This window comes from Melozone crissalis, unplaced genomic scaffold (assembly GCF_028551555.1).
Source record: "Melozone crissalis strain CALT ecotype California unplaced genomic scaffold, PUWL_Pcris_2 ptg000066l_1, whole genome shotgun sequence".
In the NCBI taxonomy this organism is placed as follows: Eukaryota; Metazoa; Chordata; class Aves; order Passeriformes; family Passerellidae; genus Melozone; species Melozone crissalis.
In genome coordinates this window covers 4,635,376-4,660,714 of record NW_026535844.1, presented here as the reverse complement: position 1 = coordinate 4,660,714, position 25,339 = coordinate 4,635,376, and the positions used below count along the sequence as shown (strand labels likewise).

The following is a 25,339-nucleotide window of genomic DNA, read 5'->3' as shown; positions in this document are numbered from 1 at the left end:
CACCATTTTCTCACCTCAGGTTTTGAACTAAAGCAATTCAGGGTGGACATTTGGGATTTGCTCCAGTCCAGTTTCTTCGTGTTGTGTCTCAGTTTTCTCTTGCACACCTCACATAGCAGAGGGCTGGTGGCTGCTGTGCTGTTGTTGGAAGGGTCGATGCACCCAGGTGTTTGTGAACACTGCAGGCAGCAGAGATCTCCTGTCTGGCCTGGCTTTCACTGCCAGGGCCTAAAGCGCTGCTTCTTTCTTCTCTGCTGTTTTGTCTCCAGGGCTTTCAGAGCCGTTTCTGAAGGACTCGACAGGGCCACTGAAGGAGAGGTCAGTGCCAACGCGCCCAGCACGGCTGGCAGCTCTGCAGGGCTTTCCCCTCTGCTGGGAGCTGTGGCTGCAGCTCTGGGGGCCAGCAGAGCTTTCCTGCCCAGGCTGCTCCTCTGAAGGCAGAGCAGTGTCAGCCTGCAGAGCACAGCTGGGACAGACTTGGTCCTTCTCAAGTGCCAAAGGAATGCGAGGAGGGCAGCGGTTTCTGTGAGAGCAGGACACCCTGGCTTGGTCTTCATATCTAAAAGTGTGAATGCATCAGCTGCTGGAGACTGAGGCCAAATTAATCTTCATCCCAGCCTCAGACAGGAACATTATTTAGCTCTTATTAGCTAAACTATAACACTGTTATTTCCATCCTGCCTTTCGTCTTCAGAGGGAACCTCAAGCCCTAATTAGGGAGAGATCCTGCTTGGGCTCAGCTTGGGGTTTTAGTCCTACTTCAGCTGTTCACAGAGGGAGAGTGAGAGAAATGAGAAGATGGATGTCCAGAGCAAAGCTCTCTTCTAAACCCTGCAGTTGTGTTTGGGTCTGGTGTCAGTGACAGCCTGTGACAGGGACCACCTGAGCAATGGGTGTGTGTGTCTGCTTTGCTGTGCAATCTCAAACAGAGAAGCTGGATCTGAAATCATGACCAAATCCCATAGAATTGCTAAAGGGTTCCTGGCTGTTTTGCTCTGTTTTCACAGAACCAGAATTACCTCCTGCTTGCAAAATGTGTTTGAAGGATAATAGTAGTAGTAGTAGTAGTAGTAGTAGTAGTAGTAGTAATAATAATAATAATAATAATAATAATAATAATAATAATAATAATAGTTGTAGTGTTGAGGCCATTAGAGACGACTGTAGGTGCAGAGAATGTTGTTAGAGCTTTGAGGCTGACAGCTGAGGGATTATTTCTGCAGAGCTTGTAAGGCCAAATGTCTCTGTCCATGTGTCCTGTAAGCAGCCCCCAGCTGGCAGAGCAATGGGCTGTGGGAATGGCCCTTGCTGAGCTCTGGTGTCCCATCCCAAGGCAGTTGGGCACAGCCCAGCTCCGTCACTCCAAAAAGACTCGCTCCGTGTTTGCTGTGGCCTCCTGCCACAGACTCCTGCAGTTAAAGGCTGCAATGTCCCTTCAGGTGGCCATCAAGAAAATGAGTCTCAGAGGGCAAAACAGGGAACGAGCTGTGAATGAGATCCTGCTCTTGAAGGACAAGAAGAACCCCAACATTGTCAACTCCTTGGACAGGTGAGTGCTTCAGCTCTTATCCCATGCCCAGGCCCTGTGTTAACCTTTCCTGGCATCCGGAGTCTGTAGCCTGTTTTAAAAATTCCTGACCCAGACACATCTTCCCAAAACAACAGCCTGGCAGTTCACTCCCTCCATGTGTTTTTGTTGCTTTGCTTTGGTTTTTCCTTCAAGTTCCTCCCCAGCTTCCAACAAGTGCTGATGAACCACAGCAGAAATTATTTCCCTTGGCTTCTTCTTCCCAGCCCTTTTCCATTGCTACAGATGCCAGGAAGATCATGTTATTGTGTCCAGAAATGCCTCATTTGCCCAGTTTTCACTGGCCTTGCCTGTTTCTGAAGGGACTTTCTGAAAGGTTTTCTGACTGCTTTTGTCCCAAGTGCTGCACGGCCTTCTCCCCTGGATAACCCTGGCAGTTGTGTTGCCTTGTTCTGCAGGGAATGGTGGAACTGACGAGTTCAGAAGCTGAACCAGCTGGGGCCAAGGGTTGTGGTTCCACATTGATCTGGGCTGTTGCTAAACTGCATTTTTCACCTGCTTGCCATCTAAGGCCTCTCCTTTCTCACAGGTGTCTCCTTCTCCTTTAGACTGTGCAGATTCCAAGGGCTGTGCAGCCTGGCAGGAATGTCTCTCCATCTGATTCTGTCCTCACTGACAAGTGACCTGGAAACAAAACTCCACTCCAGGCTTTTCCATGGGGGAATTGAGCTCTGCACTTTCATCTCCATGCCATTGCTTTCCTCTTCCAGCTTCCTTGTTGATGGAGATCTCTGGCTGGTGATGGAATACATGGATGGAGGAACTTTGCAGGACGTTGTCAGACAGACACACATGGCTGAAGAAGAGATGGCAGCTGTCAGTCGGGAGGTGAGGGATCGTGCTTGTCACTCCCATGGCTGGGACACAATGGTCCTTCCAAACAAGGCATGAGAACAGGAGTGGCTCCATGCTCAGGGCTTTGTTTGTGTGTTGTTTTTATGAGCTGGAGAAGAAAGAGCCTCTGCAGTGAACGGCCTGCCAGCATCACTGCACTTCTACTCTGTTCTTGTTCTCTCTCCAGCTGTTGTGGTACTCTCTGTCTGATTAGGATTTGATTTGCTGTTCTCAGCTTTGCCTTGAACCATTTGCCTGGAGCTTGTGACCACTGCACTTGTGGCCTGTCACAGCAAAGCTGCTGCTGGCAGAATTCTAAACTGTCCTTTCTTGTGTGATATATTCTGGCCATTGGTTTTGCCCTTGTGTTTCTTGTTGTTATGTTTGCCCAGTTATCCCATTGTTGGAGAATTCTGTTCAGACATGGCTTGAAGGAGAAAAGGCCATGATCATATATAGCTGGTTAAAAAGTAAAAGGCAGCTGTAAGCAGCAAGTTCTCAGGCTTTTTCCTTAAACAGTAAATACCGTGTCCTTGGGTAAGTGATGAGAAAAACATGGTGGAAAACATGGAGTCCTTGAGGGGCTCAATAACAAATCAACAGCAGGATGAGAAAAACAAGTATTAGCCTCAACAAGAAACCACAGGTATTAGCAACAAAGGAGGGGTTGGCATGTAATCTGTAACCAATGATGAGCTCAGGTTTTGCAATATGTATGAGCTTAATTAACACTACTATAAAAGTGTGTAAGCTGGATCAATAAATCTGAGGCCGATGCTCATCAATCAAGATGTGCAAGTCTCCCTTCACTTTCCTCAAATGGTGAACGCTGATCGTGATACTGCGACGCACCACGGAGGAGTGAAGACACGGGTCGGGTCCTGAGAAGCAGCTGGGACGGCAGAAAAGCACGGAGAAAAAAAAAAAAAGGAGAAAAAAGAAGCTGAGATGCGCTGTGCCTCAGGTGATCGTAAAGGCGAGTCCGACCGATACTGCTGCCGGATCTTGAAGAGGCTGCAACAGCGCTGATGATTTAGGTATGGAAAGGCAAGCAGCATATGATTTGTTTACTGCCTTTTTACAAAAACGGCAGGTTAGTGGAATAGATTTAAAAAAGGATTTACCAGGGCTATTGACTTATGGCTATGATAAGGGAATTTTTATTAACCCCCATACGGTTCACGAGTTAACAGAGTGGCGTAAATTCGGTGATTTATTATGGGAGGCTACTTTAGAGGATGATAAAACTGCCAAGAAGTTAGGTAAATTATGGAGGGTCGTTCACAATGAATTACTGCAGTTTCAGGCCGAGAAGAAAGCTGCTGATCAGGCAACAGCTGCTCATGGGCATAATAAAGATTGCGATCAGGAGAGAGGGACACCATTAGCTCATGCAATGAGGATGGTTTTCTTACCTGCTTCGCCACCCTCCTCTGCTTCAGCAAGCCAGGCTATACAGTGCGCTTTTGAGGCTTCCGCACTCCCTGAACAACAGGAGCCATGGCCAAGACCACCTGATAGGCTCCCGCAAAGTAATGAGCCGATCCCTGGGGCGGAAAACGACCTAGCGGGGGCTATTGCAAGGGAGCGCAGGTTGGTGTGGGCTGCGCTTGCAAGAGAAGCCATGGCAAAGGGGGATGAGGAAGTTATCAGCGCTGCTACCGAGCTGCCTTGTCCTGTTGTATTCAATCTGCAGGAGGGAGGGGGCATGCAGGCTACTATTACAGCCCTTGATTGGAAATTGCTGTCTCAGCTGAGGTCTACTGTTAGTCAATTTGGAGTGAAAAGTGAGCCAGCCAAACAGATGTTAGATTATATTTTTGATACCAGTCTTCTTTTAGTGAATGATTGTCGTGGGATAGCTAAATTGATTTTTACTCAACATCAGCAGTTGTTATTTAATGCTCATTGGCAAGGGCTTGTGAACGAATGTGTGGCGGTACAGAGGCAGCTGGGAGACCCTCTCCATGGTATAACTGTAATGAGTTTATGGGCCTGGGACCTTTTCTTCGTACTGAGGCACAAGCTTTGCTGGGGCAAGAGAAATGCTGGGAGGCTATGAAGTTGGTCAGGCTTGCTGTATGTTGCCTTCTGAAGGCAAAGCGACCTGGTTCAGAGGTGCAGCACGGCGACCCAAACCCACCAGGGTCGCTCGGGCCAGAGCACGCAGACACCAATGTGGTGGACAGTCAAAGGCCTTTATTGTCCCATCTTGTGGGGTTTTATAGTCTAAGGGGTCTCTCTACGTCAGAGGGGGTCTGGAGTACTACCTCTGGTTAGTAAGGAGTGGAAAGTTACTGGCATTACTATCGTTAGGGGGGCTACATTCCTAGTTACATTCCTAGGGTGATCTCTTATCTCAGGGGGTTAGGGGAAAAGGAATCCTGCTCTTTCCGTCACATCGCGAGATCTTCCGAATGCCTGTCCCTATCTACCACATTTTCCCCCCCCTCATGATTAGTAAAAATCTTACAAAGCTAAAAAATGTAGAGGCTACAAAATTTCCATGGGTTAGTAGAATTAGTATAAAATTGCAAGTGTGTTAGCAACTGGCACGCCTTAAAGTAATTGTCAGCGCGCGAGAAACAAAATGTTAGCCATTTCTAAACGCCTTTTAACGAATAGCACCAGTTTGTTTAATATACAAGGCCCGAAGATTAGGGTTAGTAAGATTATAGTGAGTGGGCCTATTAGGGTAGAAATCAGGGTGGTGAGCCATGGGGACTGGTTGAACCATGACTCGAATCAACCCTGTTGGGCTTCCCTGTGTTTCTGTCTCTGAGCCGGTCTGTTTCGGAGTTCCGCCATGGAGTCTCTGACGACCCCCATGTGGTCCGCATAGAAGCACCACTCCTCTTTCAAGGCAGCGCACGGGCCTCCTTGCTGCATGAACAGGAGGTCCAGGCCTTGCCTGTTCTGCAAGACCACTTCTGAGAGTGAGGAGACTGACTTCTCTAGAAAGGAAATGGATTTCTCGATCCTTTGCAGGTCCTCATCAATGGTCATTTGCAGTTGGGACAGTCCTTGGTGTTGGGTCGCTAGGGCTGAGACACCCGTTGCCGTTCCCGCTGCTCCTAGGCTGAGCAGCATTGCAATGGTTATACCTGTTATTATTTCTCTTTTGTGGAGCCGGCTAGGTTCCTCAAAAAGGTGGTACACTTCTTCGTCTGAGTGGTACAGGACCCTAGGAACAATCAGAACTTGGACACAAAAGTCATTAGAGTCATTGAATTTGGCAAGGAACACACAGGGGCTCACTCCAGATCGCTGGCAAACCCACATCCCAGATGCGGATGGGACTACCCACTTATTGTTTTTCCTGTCGGGCTTGACAACTTTGGTGCAGACGTTGCCTCTCCGCCTAGCTAGGGTTGCATTGCCAAAGCATCTGCCCTGGCCTGTGACTTGACTCAGGGTGATTCCTTTGCGGGGGGTATCCCATCTGCACTGGTGCGGGGCGTCGGCTGTGGAGTAACTGAAGGGAGTGTTTAAATCGACTCCTTCATAAAAGGGAGGTTTAACATCGTAACAAAGCCATCAGGAGTCGGTTAGGTTAGGGTTGGATTCGTTCAGGGATAGAAAGGTAGCTTCTAGCATGCGAAGGATTGGGTCTGAGTCTGACCCGGTTGAGCGGCCTATCTGAAAGGCTTCCGCCTGGCCGGTCGGGATATTGGTGACCTTTGTGGGCAAGGCTTTGGGGTAGGTCGCGTTTCTCCCTTTCTGCGTGCTTTTAATCACTTTGTTGGGTCCGACCGCTCGGGGTGCCGATGGTTGGAGCCTGATAATTTGCACATTCACCCTCTCTTTTGACCCTTGAAGGACTACTGTCCACGTTCTGCCTATGGCCCAACTAGGGTGATCTGGCCTCAAAACCGTCATGTTATAGCCAGTGCATTTCCGAATTTTAGGGATTTTATGGCAGTTTCGATAGAAACTTTCCTGGAGGAAGACAGGTGTTTTGCAGCCGGTGGGTGCCCAGGTGAACTGTAAGAATTTGTCAGGTTCTTGTGGCTCCCACCCAGGCCCTGATAGTCTGGCATCTGTAACTATGGTTTCGCAGCCCCAGTGCCCACAATATCCCCACCCTGGGTGATTGCAGTAGCTTTTTCCTGGGTTTGAAGCTGGGCACCAGTAGGATAGGTACATGTGTGTGGCGTGTGGGGAATAGGGGTCTACCTTTGGTTGTCCTGGAAACAGGTCGGTGATGCGGAGCACGAAGGATGGGGTGCTCGGTGTGGTGATTTCTTTGAGCACCTTGTCACTACTAAGGTGTCACATGACCCACCTGAATGGCCGATGGAGGTAGTGGTCTGGGCTGGCTTGCCCTCTGGCGACAAGCCCCAACAGCAAAATCATACAGAAACACTGTTGATGCTTGGGTCTCACCCGTGCAGGTCTCTCGGGCGCTGCCTGGCGGCTTGGTGGTCTGTCACTTTCCTCTGGAAGGGGGATGTACACATCACGAGGACGCCCCACGAGCATGTCCTGTAAACAGAAACTCACAACTCTCATCAGTCTCATTCTGCTCATTGTGAAGGTCGGGCTTGATTGACTTAAGTGGACACCACCTGATTTTGCTGTCCTTTTTGACAGCTGCGTACCCTCGTCCCGTGAGCATCAGCCTCCAGCCCCGTTCCCATTCGCCTAGCTCATTTCTAATTACAACCTCCTCTAGCGTTCGGGTGGCACAGTGTTTTTGAACGGGACTGTTTATTTCATCTCCCCTAGGGAATTGATTCTGTGCTAGCAAAGCGGTTGCCAGTATACGCACCTGATCTCCTGGGGGAATGGAATTGGCAAAGCCTTCTGCTTTCGCCAACACTTCTAGCCTGGTTTTCAGGGTCTGATTTGCTCGCTCAACTATGGCCTGCCCGGTACTGTTATACGGGATACCTTGCACCAATGTGATGCCCCATTTTGAGGCAAATTCTTGCACTGGTTTGGAGGTGAAATTGGAACCGTTGTCAGTTTTGATCTGCTTGGGGATACCAAGCCAAGCCATGGCTGCCAGCCACTGGTGAATTGTGGCCTTGAAGTTAGTTTTGTGGTGCTATGTGGCTATGATTGTTCCGCTATAAGTGTCCACTGTCACTGCAAGCCATGCTCTTGGCTTCAGCAGTTGACACAAGGTGAAGTCCGACTGCCAGATCTCTGAAGGCTTGAGACCTCTCGGGTTGACCCCACAGGTCCATAGAGGTGACTTCTGGCAATGAGAGCAGGTGGCTACCACATGTTTTACATCCGCTGTCGAGATTCCGCATCTCTTCGCCAGTGCTTTGGCTCCGATGTGGAGCGACTTGTGCAGTTGATGAGCTTCCTGCAAAGTCCATATGCCTTTTGCTGCGGTATCCGCTTTGTCGTTGCCGATCTGGAAGTAACCTTTGACTGGGTTGTGGCTGTTGATGTCAATGACTGACACAGTGCCCTGCCATGAGGAGAATGCTTCTTCCAGCTTTAGGGCTGCTGCAGATGTTGACACACCTGGTCCTGCCATGGCTAGGCAGAGCCTTGCCATGAATATGGAGTCCGTTACGATGTTGAGGTGTTCATCTTGGAAGAGTCCGCACCCCAAGACCACTGCTGCTGCCTCCAGCTGTTGTGCTGAGAGTGTGGGGTCACATGCTTTGACACAATGCCATTGTTCTCCTGCCTGCCACACTGCTGTTGCAGTTGAAGTCGTGGAGGAAGCGTCTGTGAAGACCGTTGGTCCTGGCTGCGGTCGGTCCACGACCTTTGGCGGCATGTCTATGTCGACAATGGTCAGCAGCTGAGTCCAGGGTGGTCTGGTGGAGTAGGAAATTTCTCCTCCGAAGCCGGTGAGACCAAGGGCTAGGTGCTCCGATATTGTGGTTGACTTGTCCGTGGTCGGCTGCTTGCGGAAAGGAAGGTGGATTCTTGTCGGCTCGGTTCCTAGGTGTTTCAAGGCGAGTTTCCTGCCTTTCATGATGAGGTTAGCGATGCATTCGATTCCCGGGGAAAATGCACAAGCGGGTCTTCCGAGGACCACCCATTGGATTGGTCGGGACTTTTCGGAAGGTCCTTGGGCCAGTGCTCCCACTCCCTGCTTTGGTGTAAAGTGGACGTATAGGTCCAGCGGCATGACTGGGTTCCACCTGGCAAGTGTGCCAGTGGACATCTGGCTTTCGATGAAGTTGAGGGAGCTCGTTGCTTGCGGTGTCAGCTCCTTGGGTTCCCAGGGATGCTTTCCTTTCAGGAGGTCATATAAAGGGTCCATGACCTCGGGAGGAATCAGGACGATGTTGCGAAGCCACTGCAGCGATCCCACCAGCCGTTGCATGTTGTGGAGCGTCTTGATGTCTCGACGGACCTTCACCTTGGGGGTGTCACGTAGGAGCTTGTGATCCCTGCTCCCAGGAAGGTCAGGCAGGGTCCTCTCTTGATCTTTGTGCTCGCGATCGTGAAGTCATTGGCCTGGAGGGTTTCCGTGATTGTGGACACCAGGTGATCTACTTGGTTTGCCGATGGTGCAGCGACTAGGATGTCGTCCATGTATTGAATGATGGTTGCGGTGGGGTAGGAGTGTCATACTGGCGTCAGTGCTCTGTCCACGGTGATCTGGCATATGGTCAGGCTGTCTACTAGACCTTGTGGTAATACTCTCCATTGGAAGCGGAGGTTGGGCCGCTTGCCGTTTGGGAACACAACAGAAAAGGCAAATCGTTCTCTGTCCTCAGTGTGCAGGGGTATCGAAAAGTAGCAGTCTTTGATGTCCAGCACTGCGCATGGCTGCCCTTCGGTGATGGCTGAGTTCGTGGGTAGCAGTGTCTGAACTGGACCCATGGGTCGGATTGTCTTGTTCACTTCTCTCAGGTCGTGGATGAGGCGATAACCTTCTCCAGACCTTTTGGGGATCACAAATACAGGGGTGTTCCATGGGCTGATGGAGGGCTCTATGTGACTCTTTTGCAGTTCGCGGTCGACCAGTTCCAGCAAGGCTGCCGCTCGAGGCTCTGTTGGGGGCCACTGCTCAACCCATACGGGGTCTGATGATTTCCAAGTCAATTTGATTGGCAGCAGAGGGTGTATGGCAGTGGCCCTCATGATAAATTTGTGATCCTGACTCCTAGCATAGCAAGGACGTCCCGTCCTATCAGGGGTGGAGAATTTTGCAAAATGTAGGGGTAGATTGCTACTGTCTGTTCTGGTCTCTTTTTAGTGTGAAGTGTTATAGCCACCAGCTGGGTGCTTTTCCACGCCCGGGACTGCCCTCCCACTCCGTTCACTGGAGGGACTTCTTTGAATTGCCAATGTACGGGCCAATGCGCTTGGGAAAAAATCGTGCAGTCTGATCCCGTGTCCGCCCAAAACTGAAACCCTATGACGTAGGGATCCTGACTGCCATAAAGGCGGCATGTCCCCCACACCATCAGGGGCTCCTTCCCTATTGTCATGGCCAGGGCCACCCAGGGGTCCCGCTCTGGGGCATCCCCTGCTGGCCCTGTGGCACCGGCACGGTTTGTGGCGGTGGAGAATGCGAAAGTACTGCTGGCAGTGCTGCGCAACTCTGCCATTGCGCTTCTGGCGGGGATGCGAAGCTGACTGCTCCCTGTGGGGGCATGGGGTATGAGGGTCCCCTGCCCCACTGGGGGTTGCTGTAGGTGGGCCTCTGCATGTTCCAGGTGGGAGGAGGCTGGATACGGCCCGGCTGCCCCCTCCCTCTCCTATTTCCCTGAAGTCTGGATCTGCATTCCTTAGCTAAATGCCCCTTCCTTCCACATGCCCAGCATGGTCCCTTAAGTCTCCCCTAGCGTGGTGGAGCACTGCTGGTAGGCGTTCTGGCTGGGGGCAGTTTACTGCCAAGTGGCCTGCCTGGCCACACTTAAGACATGCCATCACACTGGTTATTGCAGTGTGAACTGCGGCTTGGATGGGAGCTAGATGTTCTTCCTTTGCAACGTGTCTGATCATGGCAGCTATATTAGACCCCTGCGGCAGTGATCTTAAAATGTCCTTGGTGGCCGAGTTGCATTGCTGGCGTAGGCACTCTGCCAGCACAGGACCCTTCGCCTCTGAGGGTAATGCAGAGGAATCTAATGCTGCCTGAAGGCGGTCCACGAACTAAGTGAAGCTCTCACTCTCACTCTGTTTTATACATGACCATGGCGAGGGTTTGGCTATTACTTTGGAAGCAACACGGATGGCTTCTTGGGCAGCACGGGTTGTTGTCATAACCTCATGGGCCCGCAGGCCCTCAGCCTGCACCTGGGGGGTGATCATAGTGGGGTCTGTGCCCATTAGCCTCTGTATGCTGGAGCCATGCAGTGGATGGTCAGCTCCGGTTACCAAAGCTAGCTGCTTTATACAGTTGTCCTCCCACTCCTGTTTAAAAACGATCATCCCTGCCCCATCGAAAATCATCCTTCAAGTCTGCTTAATATCAAAAGGTAGCATGTCGTCCCCTCCAAAAACGCTGTCAATGAGTGTGGAAACCATGGCAGAATTAATTCCCTTGTCTGCAATCGCTTTAATAATTGCCTGTACGTCTTTTGGGTTTACCAGGAAATAGTTCCTTTGGTTTCCGCCTGCTCCCCCTACACAGACCAGGAACACCAGTGTGGCAGATGGAGCCCATTTGGCGCACGCTATTTTGATTTTCCGCCAGTCTGTAAGCGGGGTTCGATCTTTCTCTGATATCCCCTTAACCCACGCAGGAGCTCTGTGACTAGTGACCTTACATGCCGCTGCTTTCTTTCTGTTAAAACTAGAATCCAAGTCGGAACTCCCCGATCCCCTCTCGAGCTCGGAGCTCGAGTCAGAGTCCAAGCCGGAAGTCGACTGGCCGGACGTTTCCGGGCTGCTCTGCCGTTTTCTCGGGCTCCGACCCCGCCCCTTCTTGCGGGGGTTGGGCCGTTCCCTCCCCCTGGGGTCCCCCCGCCTCCTGCTGAGGGAGGTCCTTGCCCTATAAGGACCTAATGTGAACTGAGCGCTCTGATTGGTCTTATGCTCCTCCGCGGGGGCCGCCCCATCTCCCCGCTCTCCCGCGCATGCGTTGTTAAGCAGGCTGACTGCATTTCCGCCCTCCGCGTCCTCCTTTCCGCCCTGAACACGCGGTTTGGCGCCATTTTCAAGCGCATAGGGTGGGGGGGCGTTTTTACCGATCTCTACGGGGTCTGACAATCCGGCCGCGTTCTGCACCTCCTCCATGAGCCCCTGCCAAAACGCCTGTGCGTGTTCCCTGCCACGATGGTAAGTCGGTCTGCTCGGGGGAATCCGGCGTTCGCGGTTCCGCGCCACCAATCTGATCAAAATCCTCCGTGGCCTGCGTTGCCGCGCCCACCCCCAGCTGCAGCGTGGCTAATAAACAAGTTCGCGCGGCTTTCCACGTTTCTTGCTCTTGTCGAGCTTTTTGCAGAGCCTGGATAAATCTGCCCCACGATTTTAGGGCTTTCCCTGAGCCTGAGGACATGGCTTCCTCGGCCAGAGTCTTTGTACAATTATCCCAAGCCTCCGGATGGAGGATATCTATTGGGCTTTCTATGGCCCCAAGCTTAATCAGTCTCGGTAATGCAAGACATAGGTCTTTAAGCTTACACTCAATACCCCATTGTGCATGTAGCTGACGTACGACCTTCGCTATGGCTTCCATGGTCCACGCTGGTCTGGAGGCGTCCCCCCCTGCAGACGGTCCCACCGCTGCAGCCGCTGTCTCTCGTCCAGGCGATCCCCATTACCCGAGCTCCCTCCCGGGTGTCGGCACCAGTTGTTGCCTTCTGATATAAGGCAAAGCAACCTGGTTTTGAGGAGCAGCACGGCGACCCAAACTCACCAGGGTCGCTCGGGCCAAAGAGCATGCAGATTCCAATGTGGTAGATGGTCAAAGGCCTTTATTGTCGCATCTCGTGGGGTTTTATAGTCTAAGGGGCTTCTCTGTGTCAGAGGGAGTCTGCAGTACCATCTATGGTTAGTAAGGAGTGGAAAGTTGCCGCCATTACTATCGTTAGGGGGGCTACATTCCTAGTTACATTCCTAGGGTGATCTCTTATCTCAGGGGATTAGGGGAAAAGGAACCTTGCCGCTTTCCGTCATATTGCGTGATCTTCCGATCGCCTGTCCCTATCTACCAAACATTTTCAAGATCTTATCTATTAATCTTCTTCCTCTGTTTTTCACTTTCACTAACAACCTAAATACCACTTTTCTTTCAACTACACCCACAAGAATAAAAAACTTTTTTCTCATACTACTTTCAGTACAATACACCTCCCTTCAAGGAAGTATAGTGAAGCTTAAAATACACAATCTACATTACCTATACTTTCATTCATCTACATTCACTCACTTTTATTTCTCATTCATTTCCACACATTCTTTCACACCCTCAGGACACAGAGTGGATCTCTGTTGACAGATAATCGTGGGTCCCTGTGGCCCCCCCCTCACCTTGGGGTTGGCCTCTGGGTCTCAGTATCTCCTGGCCTCCTGGGAGGGCCCTGACTCTGCTGCCTCCTTCACCTATGAGACTAATTTGTGTGTCACTCACGCTCTTTAGCCTCAGCCCCCACCCACGCATGGGACAATGGCCTGTTTGCAGGTCACCTATACCTTATAACACAGCCCCCCCTTCCCATCCACCACGAAAGGGCTGATTTTGTGTGTGACTCACTCTCACACACAACAAGACAACAATAAGGTACCTTTTGTTATAAATGATCAACTCGAGAGCCAAACTTATAGGAAAATTTAGCAAAGATTTATTAATTTTCCTGCAAGACAGAAGTTCGGTCATCCACACTACCACAGCCAAGGGTCAGCGTTGAGCCCGGGTTCGGTGCTGGGTGAACACGGATCTGAGCTCCGAATGCCAGAGTCTCCCCCTGTTCACAAATGCTGCCTGACGCAGTGAGTTCTTTTACAGTTCACTCTACTCGAGGCAGAGATGACCGAATGTTCTTTGTGTCTCTTCCCATGCATAACCGTGTCTTTACATGTGCAGAGGTGGACAAAGACTCAGTCCAGGCGTCTGATGTTGTCAGTAGACTCTGGGGAAGTAAGCATTCACATGCATCAGGGTGGGGCTGTGGATCATTGTGGCAGCTGTAATCGTCAAGGCGTTAATCACTCTTGGCTGGACCTGGTGACCCGGGGAAGCCAGCGATTATTGCCCTGGAAGCTTCTATTCTTACATTAAACACCCCGATGTTTATCTCAACCAAGTCCAGGAACTAGATGTATATGAATAAGACACAGCTCCTGGCCAGGATGGTCAAAAGACATAATGTGGATTTTACAATATTTTATACATTAATAGCATGAATTATCTCTACCATATACTACGCTTACACATCACCTATTACAAGTTTAGGTGTTTCTTGCCAGTCCCCGTGCTCTTGGATATCCCTCAACCCAGCTGTGTTGTCCAACCCCAGATGCTCTTGAGCATATCCTCAATCCGGCAGAATTTTGCTCAACCGCGGATGCTCTTGGAATGTTAATTCCTCAATCCAGCAGGTTTTAATTCTGGATGCTCTTGGGCACTCTTATCCCTCAAACCAACAGAATTTTTAGGAGCCCCTTTTGTCCCATTTCCTAGTGGATTGGGCTCGGAAGCTCCTCTGCTCCCTTCCTCCGAGGGGTCCAGCCCCTCTCTGAGACCCAGTCCCAGTTACCCCGGGGGATTCTCTCACTCCTCTTATCACTCGCTGTGTCTCTTTACTGGCTGCTTCCCTCGAGGAAAGTTGGAAACGCAGCGTGGGAGACTCCAGCACTCACTTGGCAGGTCTGGGACAACCAGGCCTCATCTCATTCACAGCCCAAAGCAGGGAATGAGGGGAGAAGGGAGCCCGGGAGCCCAAAAAGCCCCAGCATCCCGAAATGGGGAGAGCGAAGCAGGGGGAGCTTTTGGCATTGCTGGGACTGCCAGCAGCCTGGGCAGGGCGGGCACCGAGGAGAAGGGGGACCCCCACTCTAAGTGTGACCCCAAGCCACGGGGTCTCCGTGGGGAGAACCTCCGAACACCAGAGGAGAGGGAAGAGTGACGGGGAACTCCTGGGAGGCTTTTTCAGGGCTGAATCTGGGTGTTTGGGAGGTTTATCTGGAGCCCAGATGGCGGGTGACTTGTAGAGATGGACTTGGGCAGAGGGACCTTCAAACTCAATGTGTTCTGGGGAAGATGAAACAGGTAAGCCTTATAAATACGATTGTCTGGCAAAAGATTTTGTGAACATAAAAAGTATAAGGAAGATTGAAATGAAAGCAAGCTTTGAGATACCTCAGTTAGTGAACAACTGGAAAACAATGGTGTGGCCCACCTGAAGGTAATCCCCTTTTGATGAAACAATTCCCTCTGCTTGCAGACAGATCCAAGGGTCAGAGCAGACCCCACTAGCTAAATAGAAGGGATCCAAGGAGGAGTTTTTAGGGTTTAAAATGTAACACAGTATGGTGATGTAATGATTTTTACAGGCTGTATGTAAATGCTATAGGATTTGTCTCTTGTAGTAGATTGGTAAGTGAGAAATAGAATATTCAACACAGAAGAAAATTTATTGTATTGTAAAGGGACCCTTACTCTCTTACGCTCTTCTCTTACTCTCTTACCCTCTCACCCTCTCTACCCCTCTCTTCTCTCGGGCCTGCTCTGAGCTTTGGCTGGCAGCTCCAAGCAGGGCCCTGCACCCAGGCCCTTTGTAATACACCACAACTTCCACGACCTGGCTGCAGAGATCTCTCGTCTCCGTCCGTCCCGACTGTCCTACTCCCCGATGCTCCTACAAACGCACTCATCCCTTGTTTTCCCCAAACCAGGATTTCCCATTGCCAGCCCCAGGGAGGCTGCGAGGAAGAGGAAGATGCCCCGGGACACTGAGGCAGATGAGGAGGAAGTCAGTGCCCCTTTCCCCTCTGTGCTGCTCCATCTCCCAGCCCAGCACAGCCCCGGCTGCCGCTCAGCCCTGGGGGGATCTCCTTGCCCTTGCCTGTGGCATGGAGGCAAATCCCATCCTGTCCTTGTCCTTCCTCTCCCAGAGCAGGAGCTGAGCATGGAGAGCAGGGAGGACAAATGCCCACGGCAGAACCTGGTGGAAGAGGTGGTTTTGAGTGGCTCCACGGCACAGGAAGCCAACGGGGAGGAAAAGCCCCGGAGATGCTGCACAAGGAGGGGCTGCAAAGGCAGCTGGCGGGGATGTGAGGGGGAAAGAGCCAGCCTGGGCCGGGAAGCCGGCCGGAGATGGAACCAGAGGTCGGAGCTGGTGCTCCATGAGCAGCTCCATGATGGGGAGAAGGCCCACACATGTGTGGAGTGTGGGAAGACCTTCAGGTTGAGCTGCGACCTGATTGTGCACCAGAGGATCCACACTGGGGAACGGCCCTACGAGTATGGGGAGTGTGGGAAGAGCTTCAGCCTGAGCTCCAACCTGATGAAGCCACCAGAGGAGCCACACTGGGGAGAAGCCCTACGAGTGTGGGGAGTGTGGGAAGAGCTTCAGCTGGAGTTCCCACCTGATCAGGCACCAGAGAACCCACTCTGGAGAGAAGTCCTATGAGTGTTCCAAGTGTGGGAAGAGCTTCAGCCGGAGCTCTCACTTGAACCAGCACCAGAGGACCCACACTGGGGAACAGCCCTACGAGTGTGGGGAGTGTGGGAAGAGCTTCAGCCAGAGATCCAACCTAAACCAGCACCGGAGGACCCACACTGGAGAGAAGCCCTATTAATGTGGGGAGTGTGGGAAGTGCTTCAGCGTGAGCTCCCACCTGATCAACCACCAGAGGACCCACACTGGAGAAAGGCCATACAAGTGCTCCGAGTGTGGGATGTGCTTCAGCCAGAGCTCTGGCCTGATCACGCACCAGAGAACCCACACTACGGAGAGGCCCCATGAGTGCTCCAAGTGTGGGAAGGGGTTTCAGAACAGCTCCATTCTCCTCTGGCACTATCGGATTCACAGAGAGGAGAGGCCCTTCCAATGCCCCGACTGCGGGAAGGGATTCAAGTACAACAGTAGAACTCCACCCTCATCACTCACCGGCGCATCCACACAGGGGAGAGGCCCTACGAGTGTCCCCAGTGTGGGAAGAGCTTCTCCAACAGCTCTAGCTTGACCAAACACCAAGGGAGGCACCAGTAAGGGAAGTCCTGCGAGTGCCCCGAGTGCGGGCAGAGCTTCATGCGCTGCTCCAGCTCCATCCCCCACTGGAGGAGGCACTTTGGGCACTGCCCAGGTGAGCCACATTCCCTGTGATCCATGTTGAGAACACACCTGGCTTCTTCGCCTTTTAATTTCACCTTAATTTTTCTCTATTCTCCATCTCTTTGCACTGCAAAAGCCAAGAGGAATAGATCTGTCACCTCCAAACCACTCAAATCCCAGTGAAAACAGCTCAATCTTACCCCAAAAAGAGCTCAAACCCACCTCAAAAAACTCAATCCCATGCCAAACTCACTCGATTCCGCAGCCATCAGGCTGAGATGAAGTTGGGAAATGATTTAGAGTCGTGAGATGGAGATTGTGTGGGGCTGGGTGTGTGGGATGTATTTGACAACAAATAAAACTCTGAGACTTACTGATTTCTCTCCTGTTCATGTTCAGTCTGTTGCAGTTCTGTTTGCAGAGTGCCACCTTCTCAGCTCATTGTCTTGGTGTCCCCTTTTCTCTCCTGCCTCTCTTTGCCTGCTCTGTTTCTCTCTCAGTGCCTCCCTGGACCCACGGACCACCAGAGACCCTGCCCTGATTTAATTGACCCAGGCACCACCAGAGACCCTCCCTATATTTAATTGCCTCAGGGACCACCCAATACCCTCCCCTGATTTAATTGACCTTTCCCTGATTTAATTGACCCCTCCCCTGAATTGACCCCTCCCCTGATTTGATTTACCCTTTCCCTGTTTTAAGTCCCCTTCCCCTGATTTAATTGACCCCTGCCTGATTTATCTGTCCCCTTCCCTAAATTAATTGACCCTGCTTTGATTTATTTGACCCCTGCCCTGATTTAATTGACCCCTGCCCTGATTTAGCTGTCCCCTTCCCTGATTTAATTGACCCTGCCCTGATTTAATTGACCCCTGCCCTGATTTAGATGACCCCTCTGTCCCCACAGACCCTCCCCTGATTATTTATTATTTTATTTCCCGATTATTATTTTAATTCCCAGTCCCAGGAGCTGAAGTCCTGAAGGCTGGCAGGGAAATGTCTCCATAGGATTTTGCTCCATTTCCCTTCAAGGGCAGGAACATCTTTCCCTGGCTGGGAGCTGGAATTGCAGACTTTTGGAATGTGTGCAGGGCAATACAGACTGGGATCAAACATGGACTAGGATCAAATAGGGGTTGGGATCAAATATGGACTAGGATCAAACAGGGACTGGGATCAAATATGGACTGGGATCAAATATGGACTTGGATCAAGTATGGACTGGGATCAAGTATGGACTGGGATCAAATACAGACTGGGATCAGCTCTTCACTGGGATCAAATATGGACTGGGATCAACTATTGATTGGAATCCTACAGTGTGAGATAAACTGGACTGAGCTTATATAGACTGAGATCAAATACAGGCTGGGATCAAATATGAATTGGGATAAAAAATGGACTGGGATCAAATATGGACTAAAATCAACTATGGACTGGGATAAACTGGACTGGGATCAAATCAGGACTGCGATCAACTTTGGACTGGGATCAAATATGACAGATTTTATGGACTGAGATCAAATATGGACTAGGATAAGCTATGGAAAGGGATCAAATATGGACTGGGATCAAATATGGATTGGGATCAAATGGACTGGGCTCCTACAGACTGGGATAAACTGGACTGAGATTATATAGATGTCATGGTTTGAGAGGAAGTTAGTTTTCTGGGATATGAAGTGGTCAGGCCAATATTTGAATATTGGCACCTGGTTTGGCTGCTGGGGACATTGGATACGCCTCTGAGAACACAGGGGTTAAAAAGGAGAGCACTCCTGGGGGAAGCTCTCTAGGGTTCCAGTGAGGGAAGCAGGTCGGACCTCCCCTGCCCAGCTCCTGGCTGGTTTGGGACTGGGTGAGGTAGGCCTGGCCCGAGGATGGAAGGGTGGAAGAGCCCCGAGAGGCATCGGCAGCCACAACTCCCCCCCAGGAGACAGAGAGAGAGAGACAGAGCGCCTGTGCCACCGTGAAATTTGATATCCTGTGCTGGCAGCACAGCCCGGCTGGAGGAGAAGGGCGGGGGGATGCAGCGAGAAGGGGCCGGCAGCTGTGGGAGCTTTGGGTGGGCAGAGCCCGAGCTTTTAACCCTTTTTCAGACAAGGAAAACTTTGCAGAACATTAACCTTTCCTTGAAGAGAGATAAGAGATTAAATGGAGGAAGGAAATGTGCAAGTGTGAAGGTCTGGGCAAGTGAAAGATGTCGGGAGAGTAGAGAAGAATCTTAGGTGGGAAGAGATGACGGAGTGGCCTTAGCTGGACTTTTCCTGTATGGCCATGGACAGAACCATGTTTCCTGTGACACAGAGACTGCATCCAGGGGGAGGCAATGGCTCAGTGCCAAGAGGGTTCAGTGTTGGTACCCCTCGGCCTCAGGGGGTGAAATTTGGGGGGCACAAGTGTCCCAAAGGTGAGACTGTGCCCTTTTTGGAATGGGACAAAGCATCCTTAAAAGGACAACCCTAGAAGCAGCTCTGGTCCATGTACAGTGGTGAGAGCACTGGACATGGAAGGAAGAGGTCACGATGGCAGATGTTCTCCAGGCGGTGCCACAAGTGACGTGGAAACACACGAGGTTTCGACAGTGTTTCCTGGGGAAGCCTATGGCACAAGAAGGATTCCTCTCCCCTTGATGAACTGAGAATTGATTACCTAAAGGGTGGTGATGGACCGAGAGTTGGTGATTTGGGGAATAGATGTATTGGAAATTTGGTGGGAGGGGGAGGAAATGTTTTTGGAAAGTTTTCATTTTCCCTGTGTGTTTCTTGTTACTTAGAGTTGTAGTTTAGTTAATAAAGGTGGGGGCCTGCTTTGCTTATTCCTGGTCACATCTCACAGCAGACACCAGGGAGCATATATTTTCATGGGGACACTGGCATTGTGCCAGCATCAAACCATGACACCTACGCTGCCAGTTGGCCTTTTTCCACCTCTCCAGCCATCCCCACAGAGCATTGGCTACCATCCATGAATCAGTGTAGAGGTAGAGCTTTGGCCATTTCTCTCCCTTAGCATTGTCCACGGCCAGCTAAAATGCTTTGAATTCTGTAAGTTGACTTGATCCACCTTCTCCTTCAGCGGCCTCTGCAACCTGTTGTGTGGGGCTCCATACGGCTGCTTTCCACTTCTGGTCCATCCCTGCGATGCGACAGGAACCGTCAGTGGAAAGAGCGTAGCGCGTTTCCTCTGGGGGCAGTTGGTTATAGGGAGGAGCCTCTTCAGCACGTGTCACTGGTTCTTGTTCCTCTTCATTAGTAAGACCAAAGTTCTCACCTTCTGGCCAGTTTGTAATTATCTCCAAAATCCCAGGGCAATTCAGGTTTCCAGTACGGGCGCACTGTGGGGTAAGAGCAATCCATTTACTCCATGTAGTGTCAGTGGTGCAGTGGGGGGTGGGAACCTTCCTTTGAACATCCACCCCAGCACCGGTAGTCGGGGTGCCAGGAGGAGTTGTGCTTCCATGCCAATCACCTCTGAGGCAGCCTGGACTCCTTCATAGGCAACCAAGATTTCCTTCTCTGTGGGGGTGTAGTTGGCTTCTCACCCTCTGTAGCTTCAACTCCAAAATCCCAGTGGTCAGCCTCGAGTCTCCCCAGGCACCTTCTGCCAAAGGGTCCAGGACAAGCCATGGTTCCCAGCTGCAGAGTAGAGCACGTTCTTCACCTCTGGTCCTGTCCTGACTGGGCCAAGGGCAACTGCATGAGCAATCTCCTCCTTGATCTGTGCAAAGGCTTGTTGCTGCTCAGGGCCCCAGTGGAAATCATTCTTCTTGCAGGTGACCAGGTAAAGAGGGCTCACGATCTGACTAGACTCAGGAATGTGCATTCTCCAAAAGCCTATGGCACCTAGGAAAGCTTGTGTTTCTTTCTTATTGGTGGGCGGAGACATGGCTTTGATCTTGTTGATTACGTCTGTAGGAATCTGATGTCGTCCATTAATAAGGCCTCCGATCAGCCTTTTCATGAAGCAGAGCCTTGGTGCTCAGGATCTCAGTCCCTGAGGAGGGACCGGGTGCCCGAAGCCAGCTCAGGCCAATGCCACGGGGCTACCTTTCTAGCAAGCCTGGTGATATTCAGCTTTATAGTGATTAGCAGCTCTTAGGACCTCAGCTTTTTGTTTGCTACGTAGTGGAGCCCCGGGCTTGAGGCAGCAGCAGACGGAGAGAGGAGAAGGAGAAGGCAGAAGCTGTTCCACAGAGAAGGCTTTATCTGGGGGTCCGTGAAGGGTCTCAGCTCTTCTTCTTCTGAGCTAGTAGGGTACAATATGCTACCTTATAGGCTTGGCAAGTATCCAAACTTGACCAATGGCAAGGGATTAGGGGGACCATAAAACGACCGATAGGTAAAGGCTACCATGGCATTTTCTCACATGGTTATAGAGATAGTTTATAGGGCAGATGTCCATGGAGTCAGGAAGCTTCCTTGCTACTGTGTTAGCATTCCTTTTGTTAGATTCTCCATGGTGCTTTTGCTAAATGTATGGGGTTTACTACAGTCCATCTTGCCACTTCACTGCCAGGAACTGAATCTCACGAGCTGGTCTCTTTACCTTGACTTTTTAATGGCAAAACCAGCTCCCAGGAGGATTTGGATGATTTCCTTCCCTTTCTCAAACACTTCCGCAGCTGTGTTCCCCCACACAATGATGTCACCAATATACTGCAGATGTTCTGGAGCCTCACCCCTTTCTAGTGCAGCCTGGATCAGTCCATGGCAGATGGTGGGACTGTGCTTCCACCCCTGGGGCAGTCGGTTCCAGGTGTACTGCACTCCCCTCCATGCAAAAGCAAACTGAGGCCAGCCTTCTGCTGCCAGAGGAATGGAGAAAAATGCATTGGCAATGTCTATAGTGGCAAAGCACTTTGCTGCCTTGGACTCCAGCTCGTACTGGAGCTCTAATATGTCTGACACGGCAGCGCTCAGTGGTGGAGTCACTTCATTCAATGCACGGTAGTCCACAGTCAATCTCCATTCTCCTTCAGATTTTTGCACAGGCCAAATGGGTTTGTTGAAGGGTGAGTGGGTCTTGCTGACCACACCTTGGCTCTCCAGCTCTTGGATCATCTTTTGGATGGGGATCACAGCATCTCAAGTGGTTCTATACTGTCATCGATGCACTATGGAAGTGGCAATTGGCACCTGTTGCTCTTCTCCCTTCAGAAGTCCTACTGCAGATGGGTTTTCTGTCAGTCCAGGTAAGCTGTTCAACTGCTTAACACCCTCTGTCTCTACAGCAGCTATTCCAAATGTCCATCTGAGTCCCTTTGGGTCTTTGAAATACCCACTTCGGAGGAAGTATATACCTAAAATGTATGGGGCCTCTGGGCCAGTCACAATAGGGTGTTTCTTCCACTCATTTACAGTCAGGCTCACCTCAGCTTCCACCAAAGTAAAATCCTGTGATCCCCCTGTCACACCAGCAATAGAAACAGACCCTGTCCCCACATGTAATCCTTCCGTAAGCCACAAAGCTCCTTCAGGGAAAAAGACTCAATATTTGCATCTGATCTTGCACCTGCTGCTTTGACTCCTGATTTTATGTCAGGAGGCATTGAGATTCCTTCTCCTTCATCATCATCATCCTCATCATCCACTGGTCGATTGGTCTTGTCCATGCATTTCCCACTTCTAGTACTGGCAGCAACAGGCATTGGTTGAGGCTTATTTTCTGGGTTAGCTGCTGGCTTAGGATCACTATCTGGTTTAGCTGCTGGCTTCGAGCCTGGGCTGTTGGCTGCAGCCTGAGTCACCAGGATAGCTGCTGATTTATCTCCCTGCCCCTCTGCCTCTGTCTGCTGCCCGACAGTATCTAGCAGCATGCGATGAGCACAAGCCAGGGCCCAGCTCACTGCAATGACCTTCCTCTCCTTAGGCTCATCCTGGGACTTCTCTTTCAGATATTTCCCTACCTCAGCTGGGTTGTGAATCTGCTCATGGGGAAAATCCCAGACTATGGGGTCAGAGAATTCCTTCAGGATTTGGCCCATATCTTCCCATTTCCCACACCACTTAGGATTTTCCACACCGGGGTCTACTCCTGAGTCAGGGGTCTCATCAGCTCATCTAGAAATCTCAGCCCTCATCCTAGAGAAGCAGCAGGCTGTATAGAGGAAGGTTACCAGATTGAATACCAGAAAGATGGTTTCTTTAACGTTCAGGGGAAACTCAACATCCTTCAATATTGATGCAACAGATTCATAGGAGAAGAAGGAAAGCAAAGGCTGAAAAGCCTCATCCCCTGCTGCTCCTCCTCTAACAAACTGATTGCATAACCATACCCATGAACCATTCATACCTGGAGCAGACCCCAGCATGTTTATAAACTTTTTACACATCATTACCACCAAGCCCAGCAGGATAGCAATTGTGGTCACTGCCCCTCTGCTATAAAAACTACATATTAGGGACAATATTAAAGCTATTTCTGGGTAAGAAAATAAACCTAGGGACCATAGAGGTATTAAAAGCTGAAAAAACCTTAGGGACCAGAAATGCATGCAAGCCTTCAGCCCAACAGACATTATGAATTCAAAAAGCATGGCTATTAACTGCTTTATACAAACACAGAGTAATGGCAACCAAAATGCACTCAAAACAGGGATTTTCCACTCTCTCTCGAGCCCCACGTGTTGGGCGCCAAATTTTGTCCTGGTTTAGGGTAAATTTGGTAGAGAATCTCCAAAGGGGGCCCCTCCAGAAAGCAAACCCACACAGCCCCTCCCCCCAACCGGTTTGAGAAGAATTCCTCAGAGAGAAGTGGAAAGAACCTGTTTATTTAACAGGCACAGCACCCCCAGCACACAGAATGAACAATACCGGATGACACCGCTCTGAAAAAGGTGACAAATTCAGAAAGTCTCTCTCGGGGGTGGTTGCTCTGTTCTCAGTCCCTCCGGCGCTGGGGCAGCTGCTGCAGCCACAAGGTGCAAACTGTCGGTGTTCCCAGGTCCCAGTCTGGAGCTAGTTCGAGAAGGTTGAAAAAAGGAAAGGAGAAACAGTCCAGGAAGGAATTTGGACTGTTTAGCTAAACTAGTTAATGAGCAGGAGCAAAGGCAAGCAGAAGTGAAGCAGAAGTAAGAGCCAGAGAGAGAGAGAGAGAGCAAAGCAAAAAGGCAAAAGCAGAACTATGCACTGCCCCGTCTCCGTGTCCTTGATAAGAAAAACCCAAACAAAACTTTCACATTACAGAGACAGTCTTAAAGGCACAGAACATATGAATGGGGATACAAGCATCATAACGTCACCCTAGGACACACGGGTGTCCTGAACACTGTCATCCCATTGTTATCCTTTTGATACTAATTCTGTTTGGTTTTATCAGTAGTCCTATTCATTATTAATTGGAGCATGGAACAGCTGACAAGATTGATGTCTATAGTTAATGCACACAACTTGGCTGATGTCCTCTACACTGTGGACATCCCCATGACATTTGACACAAGGCAATTATGAATGAAGCCTATGTGTTTTGGAATAATCCTTGATTTCCATTTATGATTTTGTGGAAATTACGTTCGATTTTTAGTGAATTGTTTTAGAAAATAATTTTTTAAAGTTAATGCTTCTATTAATATGTGTTGATTGCTTTTGCTTTTGATTATTTGTGACTGGTTTTAACCGTTTAAATATTGTTTTAAAAGTAATATTGTTTTAATTAATCAACCATTTGTGAAAATTGTTATGATAATCAATATTATGTTTGTTTATTGTTTCCCTTTCCCCCTCCTTCTCCTATCCTTTCTTTTCCTTCTATCACTCTCTTTTTCCTCTCTTTCTATCGTCCCTATTTTTCCGGGTTATACTACCAACGTACGGCAAGTTCTGCAGACTCATCAATGATGCTCCAGAGTTCTGCTGATGAAGATCCCTCAAGACAATCGCGAGTCATGGGGTCGTGTGAGAGTCTGTCCGAATTTTCCCTCATCTGCCTCATGATCGTCATTGGGGGACCACTGAAGAGAAGACCCCCGTGTCTGAAATCTCTGGCTCCAAGGGAGAAATTCATGTGACTGAGACCTGAGAGCGTTGCTAAGCCATTGTTCTCACAGGTGGTGTTTGCTGTGTGCTACACTGAGCCCAAGGAGAAGAAGAAGGGGCACCGTGCCCTTTTTGCAACAACAGCCTTGGAAGCTGTCCCACCTCTCGGCCTGGCTGGACTTCTCCTGAGTTTCAGGTGGTCCCCCCACAGAAGACCCTCACCTGTTTTACAACCACCGTGACAGACAGACTGGGATGTAAGGAGCCTCTCCATCAAGGACTGAGACATGGAACCCCCATGTGAAAAGGCCCCTCTGCTCCTTCCAAGGACTGGGACTGAAACCCCCAGCCCAGGGCAGGTGTGTGGGGGAGGCAAGCTGACCAAAGCGAGATGTTTGCCTGCAGGTTGTGACCGCTGGACCAAGAAGACAATGGCTCTCGTTTACTGCTGAGAGCATGGACTACCTGTTACATCTATTCCTTATTGTGTCTGTTTCCCCTCCCTTGCAATTTCCAATAGTTATCATAATAAAAACCTCTGAGTTAGCGAGAGACTTCAAGATCTCCCTGATGGAACAGGCAGATCCTCGACTGGACTGGACCAAAGGACTTTGTCTCTACATTTGGTAGCTCTATCCCCCTCTTTCTCTCTCTCTCTCTCTCTTTTGTCTCTCTCTTCCTCTATCTTTTTCTCTCCCTTAATCCCTCTATCACGTTTTGCTGTGGTCATTCAATAAAGGTGCATTTGTTTCGATTATCATTGCAAACCCCCTTGTACTGGGTCGGTTCTTTTT

The 25,339-nt window shown here is 50.3% G+C and overlaps 1 pseudogene; it reads left to right on the top strand.

Annotated features, from left to right (window-relative positions):
• The window catches only part of LOC128945560 (uncharacterized), a 1,627,138-nt pseudogene that overhangs the window by 1,326,794 nt on the left and 275,005 nt on the right, over positions 1-25,339 (top strand).